The sequence below is a fragment of the Erpetoichthys calabaricus genome, chromosome 6 (assembly GCF_900747795.2).
Source record: "Erpetoichthys calabaricus chromosome 6, fErpCal1.3, whole genome shotgun sequence".
Lineage (NCBI taxonomy): Eukaryota > Metazoa > Chordata > Cladistia > Polypteriformes > Polypteridae > Erpetoichthys > Erpetoichthys calabaricus.
In genome coordinates this window covers 137,376,051-137,383,294 of record NC_041399.2, presented here as the reverse complement: position 1 = coordinate 137,383,294, position 7,244 = coordinate 137,376,051, and the positions used below count along the sequence as shown (strand labels likewise).

General features: G+C 41.2%; 1 pseudogene; it reads right to left on the bottom strand.

Annotated features, from left to right (window-relative positions):
- Positions 1–3,132: 3,132 nt before the first annotated feature.
- LOC114644135 (piggyBac transposable element-derived protein 3-like) lies at positions 3,133–4,947 on the bottom strand (annotated as a pseudogene).
- Positions 4,948–7,244: the final 2,297 nt, after the last annotated feature.

The following is a 7,244-nucleotide window of genomic DNA, read 5'->3' as shown; positions in this document are numbered from 1 at the left end:
ATTTCAAGGAATTAAACACTATTTCCACATTATATAAAATCTTATTAGAGTCCCTACCTTTCAAAGATCCAATAGGACATTGGGAAGAAGATCTCTGTTGCTGACCTTGTGGATTTTTACAACCAGTCCCTGAGCAGTCTCCTGGACTTCCACGCCCCTTTAACATCTAGGTCCGTCTCATTCTCGTGCTCAGCACCTTGGTATACCTGCGAGCTGCGAAAAATGAAGGCGGCTAGGCGTGTCCTTGCGCGGCGGCTCAAGGCCTCTGGGCTGACTGTCCATAAACAGGCTTACAGAGAACACATTAGAGCGTATGCAGAAGCTCTGAAGGTTGCACGGTCCAAGTTTTATTCCACCATCATCAGAAATGGCTCCAGCAACCCTAAAAAACTTTTTTCAACCATAAATCATCTTGTCAAACCTCCTTTACCTGCCCATTCTGAGACCACTGATGACAGATGCAACATGTATATCAACTTTTTTAAACAAAAAGTTGATAATATCCGTTTACACCTTTCTACCAAGGATATCTTGCCCTTCCCAACTGTTGACTCATTGTCTGAGACCGTCCATCCTCTTTGCTCTTTCTCTGTTGCCACACGGGAAGAGGTGGAGGATGTCATCAGGAAAATGAAACCGTCTACTAGTTCCCTGGACCCTTTCCCCTCACCCTTGCTGAGGGCCAACATTTCTGCCATCTCTCCACTTATCACCAGGATAATAAATCAGTCCCTCCTGGCTGGCCATATTCCTTCTGCACTAAAAACTGCTGTCATCAGACCTCTACTGAAAAAATCCACCTTGGATCCTGAAGTTCTCTCCAATTATAGGCCCATCTCCAATCTTCCATTTCTCTCCAAAGTCCTGGAAAAAAATAGTTGCAGCACAACTTCACGATCATCTCAAACCGAACAATCTGTTTGAAAAGTTTCAGTCTGGTTTTCGCCCTGGCCATAGCACTGAAACAGCCCTGGTCAGGGTCACCAATGATCTTCTGATGACGGCAGATACTGGTTCACCTTCACTACTTATCCTCCTTGACCTGACAGCTGCTTTTGACACAATAGACCATAACATCCTTCTTCACCGCCTGCAATACACTATTGGACTCTCAGGAATTGTTCTAAATTGGTTTACATCATACCTGACTGGCAGAACTGAGCATGTCGCCCTTGGCAGCGCAAAGTCCCACACCCACAACGTCGCCTGTGGTGTTCCACAGGGCTCTGTGCTGGGCCCTATCCTTTTTACTATCTACATGCTCCCCCTTGGAACTGTCATTGGCAGACATGGTTTATCGTTCCATTGCTATGCCGATGACACTCAGCTTTACCTCAGGACTACTCCCACCTCCTCTACTGCTCCTCTGCCAACATCTACATTGTCTACCTGCCTGGAGGAGATAGAGGCTTGGATGAGGCTCAATTTTCTTCAGTTGAACAGATCCAAAACAGAAGCCATCTTAGTTGGTACATCACATCATCTTCGCTCTTCTACCATCACCAGTATTACTTTCTCTGGCCAAAATATTCCTCTTTCCACATCTGTTACTAATTTGGGTGTTAGAATGGACTCCCAACTTACTTTTGACACCCACATCAAATATCTCTGTAAGTCATCTTTTTACCATCTCAAGAACATCGCCAAACTCCGCCCATTACTCACCCTGGCAGATGCAGAGAAGCTCGTCCATGCCTTTGTCTCTTCCAGGCTGGATTACTGTAATGCACTCCTCATTGGGATTCCTGGCAAGAGTATCCAGAGACTCCAGTATATTCAGAACAGCGCTGCCAGGATCCTGATGAGGGTGCGAAAGTATGATCACATCACCCCAATCCTGAAAACCCTTCACTGGCTCCCTGTTTCATTCAGAATAGAGTACAAGGTCTCCCTCTTACCCATCAGTGCATTTATGGACATGCCCCTCTTTATCTACAGGAACTCCTTACCCCCCATAACTCCTTACGTTCCCTCCGCTCTGTACTCACTAACACTCTTCAAGTCCCCAGAACTAAGCTCAGCAGCATGGGTGACAGGGCGTTTTCATCGGTGGCGCCGAGGCTGTGGAATGCCCTCCCTGATTACCTGAGAGCCCCACAGTCGACTGAGGCCTTTAAGCGAAACCTAAAAAACTCATCTTTTTAGAAGTCATTTTGTTAAAGTATTTTATAGACTCTTCTGTTCTTTTTTTTTTTATTTTATTATTCTATTTTTACTCTGTAGCACTTTGCGATTGCTAAAATATAAAGTGCAATATAAATAAAATTTATTATTATTATTATTATTATTATTATTATTATCTCTTAATCAATATATCAGAAAAGGAGTGGAAGGTAGCAAAGCAGAGAATTCACTCGAGTTCTATATGCGCAAAGCATAGAATTATTGAACTAAAAATTATATATCGAGCTCATCTGTCTCGCTTAAAACTGTCCAAAATGTTTTCCAGGGCAGGATCCAACCTGTGAACGCTGCAACCAAGCTCCTGTCTCACTGGGTCACGTGTTCTGGGCCTGCACCAAACTAACATCATTTTGGATAAAAATTTTTAAGTGCCTTTCAGACAGCTTTGGGGTCACAATCCCTCCTAACCCATTAACAGCTGTGTTCAGTGTTCTTCCAGATGGACTTGAATTGGTGAAGGACAAGCAAACTGTGATTGCATTCACTACACTTTTGGCACGCAGACTTATTTTGTTAAATTGGAAGAATCCTAATTCTCCTCTGATAAGTCAGTGGGAAACTGATGTTTTATATTATTTGAAATTGGAAAAAATCAAATTCTCAGTTAGAGGATCTGTACAAAATTTTTTCAAAACCTGGCAGGATTTAATCAATATTATTTTAGAATAAGAGAAATAACTATTACCGCATTTAATTCCCTTCTCCATCTCTTATTTACATATATATTTACTTCTCCCTTTCTTTTGTTTAATGTTGCCTTATTAAAAAGCCCTAAGCAATTTTCCTTAGCTAAGCTCTCCTTCTCAGGGGGTGGGGTTTGATTTGTCTTCAATTTTGTTGGGTTATAAATTGATCTATTTGTATGGAATGATTACAATGAAAATTAATAAAATAAAAATATATAAAAAAAAAATGATGTTTCTTATCTCAGGAGATGGTAAATACATGCTATTCAGTGTGATATCCAACAGAGCATTTGACATGTAAGGCAACATCACATTTTTCACATCGAAAAGTGGTGTTCTTATGACATTGAGCACACCATGTTTGCTTTCCCTGTTTGACTATCACATGATTCTGGCCATCATAACGTGAATCAATGTTGCGCTTCTGAGAAGGTCTTCCTGTTCGGCCAGGGTCTGCAGGATGACCGTGGGTCTCCAAATAATGGTATGCGATACGTCAGCGAAACTCCAGAAGATCCATTGGCTTCTTATCATATGTTTTATGCAGTTGCCATGCATTTTGTAAGGCCAATTCGAAACAGAACAACAAAGGACTTGAATACCATTTCTTTCCACGGATTGATGCCCGATACTTATCAATGTTTTCATCAGCTCTGTCTACGCCTCCCATGAAATGGTTATAGACTTTGATCATGTTTGGCTGCTGGACTTGGATCTTCTTTTTCAGTTTCTGGTAATAACGATTGACAAGACACAGGGGATCGATACCAGCACCAGATGAGACAACAGTGACAACACTGTTATCATGCCATCTGCATACAATATTGCCTTTGTATCAATTCGATAATCGAATGTGCCTCTTTCTTTTTTCTTTAGCACTACATCTGATTCCAATGGTGCTTTGTCAATGCGATCCTTTCTCACTGTACCTGTTGCCTGATGTCCCATTGAACTGAGCATATCCAGAAGTGCAATGCTGGTGAAAAAGTTATCAAATACAAAATGGTATTGTCCAGGGTGTGCCTGTACAAGTGCCTCACTAAACTGCAGGACAAGTGATGCACCGACACCATATTCCTCATGTTTATTATCTGGGTTTTTACCCTGATATGGCTGAAACCAGCAAATGTAGCCCAGACGAGTGGCACCACACCAAAACTTGAAGCCAAACCGAATGGGCTTTCCGTGAATAAATTGTTTGCACCCATGACGACCGAAATAAGGAACCATGGATTCACCAAAGCTGAAATATGTTTCATTTGGAACAAATTTCATGCATCTATCATTGAGTTTGTTTATGAGAGGTCGCAACTTGGAAAACTTGTCCATTGGATCCAAATTGGCATTGTCAGCAATATGCAAATTAGAAAATATGGTTTCAAAGCAATCACGTCTCATGGCAGCACTAACGAGTACATTATGCGCATCTATTCTTCGTTCCCAGAGCATGCGCCTTCTAGGAATTGACACGTAACCACTCAGAAAAATAATTCTGAGAAAACATTTGAATTTGGAACTAGTCAATCCCAGATTTACACCCTTACTTGCAGCGTATAAGTTGGAGTATCTGACAATGAATTCAACGGTTCAAAAAAAAAAAATTTCTGTGGGAATTCTGGTTTCGGTGAAGAAATCGTTTGGTGGTTCTGTAACTCTACCTGCTACAGGTTGTGCAGTTAGGTCAGCCTTTTTCCATTTCAGAACAATTTTTGTCACTTTCTTCTTCTTTGACGGAGGAGGTTGCTGAGCAGTAGAGGTTGATGGAACTTCATCATCAGGGGAGTTATCTTCAGGTACGTATGTGGGATCACTTGTGTCAGACTCCTCATCACTGCCATCTTGAATAAGATACGCAGGTGCGCGCAACAAATAACCTGGCAGATTATTTATTGTTCCACCTTCTTCATCTCCTGAGTCCTCATCAGAAACAGGTGATGCAGCATTTTCGGGTGGTTGTATCACTATAGCACTTGCTTCAATGGTGTCATCTGTCTCTAGCAGGTCAGTTATTTCATATAAAGATAGTGCTCGAGGCATTTTCAGAGAGATCTTCAACCGTAAAGGGAAAAATATATTATTAGTCCTACTGGTAGGAGTTTTGCCTGGTGCTCCAAAAATGGAACACGCAAAATGTGAAGTCCATAACCAATACAACAATGATAACTTTGGTAGTTTCTTTTTACAGCACGATAACATAACTAGTAGAGAAGTAATAGAAAAAAAATGTTAGTATATGACGTAGTGCAGCAAAGTTATACTACCTGTCTTCGGATGGTTCTTCAAAAATGTGAGAAAATTCATATCACTTCTTGAGGAGATCCCAGCACACCAAAATCTACAGCACACTAACTCTGTGCACGATGTGATAAGGTGTACCCCCAGGAAGCAGACGTGCGTGAAAAGTCAGAGCCCGGTGATGGCCTTGAGCAGTAGGATATAAATAACTCCAACGTGACTGTCGTTCCAATAATGGAACACGCGGCATAAATGGCATAAATTTCGAAAAAAAATGACATCTCGTTTTGAAATTCCCTAAAGTCCTTCTGTCTATCACACTACTTTGTAACTTATTCCATGTATTTGTCTGTGTAAAGAAAGAATTTCCTAATGTTTGTGCAAAATCTACCCTTAACAAGTTTACAACTGTGTCCCCGTGTTCTTGATGAACTCATTTTAAAATAAAAGTCTCAATCTACTGTACTAATTTCCCTCATAATTTTAAACACTTCAATAATGTCTCCTCTTAATCTTTGTTTGCTTAAACTGAAAAGGCTCATATCTTTTAATCTTTCTTCATAATTCATCCCCTGTAGCTCTGGAATCAGCCTAGTCACTCTTCTCCTGACTTTTTCTAGTGCTACTATGTCCTTTATGTAGCCTGGAGACCAAAACTGTACGCACTACTCCAGATGAGGCCTCACCAGTGCGCATAACCTCCTTGGACTTGCACTCTACACATTGTGCTATGTAGCATAACATTCTGTTAGCCTTCTTGTGTATTCAAAACTCACATTTTTACTTCCTACATGTAATACTTTACGTTTACGTACAACCCTGATTCCAAACTATTTATTATATAGTGCCTTGTCTGTCCGTCCGTCCAAATGGTCTTGTAATGTATTATACGTTTTCCACCATGTTACCCAATGCGATGCCAGCTTTCCCATTGCTACAGTGCTCCAAAACTTCCTCTGTGACATCCATAGCCCCCTTATTCCTCCCATAACTTCCCCAATATATGTGGAAAGGTACAGGTGGAACTACCACCCAAAGTTTATGCTACACCTGTCTCTAACTTGCTCAAACCTATGCCAACTTGCCCAGTGTCCCATTCTGCCAAAATCCACACCATAATATCTGCACCCGCACCTCTGTAAGCTTCCAATAAAGTGCACTTCCGTCTGTCCTATAACACATCCACAGCATAACTCAAATTCAAATCTTATTCTGCCTCTGATAGTAGAGTGCTCAGTCCTTGACCATTTCCACTGTATTCCATAAATCCACATCATACAATCACTAATCCTCTGATTTTTGTCAAGTATTGCATGTTAGTTTATCATTTACCACACTCATAGAGTCATTACCATTCTATTTTTTTTCGACACTTGCTGCCAGTCTGCCCAATCCTGTGCAAGTGTTCCTCACCTGGGCACAAATTCACATTGTAAGTTCCACAGATCCTCAAATCTTTAAACATCACTTGCCCCTCAACCTGTCTTGTACTACACCCACATGGCAAGTCTAATCTAAATCTTCTACTGCCTTTATGATCAGGATACCTATATTTCCTAGAACATAAATTTTGCCCTCTAGTCCTTTAGGCCTGAAAATTACTTTCTGATTAAACTGAGTCATTTAAAAAAATAGCCTCCTACTATTGTCTAGATCAGTGTTTCCCAACCTTTTTTTCTGTAGTGGCATTTTGTAGTGGATTTTGTAGCCAAGATCATCCCAATTCACACCACTATATTTTATTAACCACAAACACATATAAAATATCTCATACACTTGCTCATCTGCCCAAAGGGGTGGGACTTCTGGAGAAGCCATTAAAAAAGGAGTTCTAAGATCAATATTCACAGACATGGCACTTAGTAAGTATTTTGATGCCATCTTCAAGCTGCTTTGCCCCTTTGGCCACACCATCTGCCTCAGAGGCAACTAATATAGCAACTAACCACCAGCCCCGTGGTGTTCACTGGTGACCACACACCCTGGAAAGATTCTCTAGCAGCCAGAAGATACGTCCGAAGTGGTCTAACATGGCAATCACAGAGCTGCTTTTATGCCAGCTTCTCAAGGTAGACCTATCATCCTCAGACTGTTCTTGATCACCTGTGGAGCTTGTGCGGAAAAAAGTCAGTGTGTTAG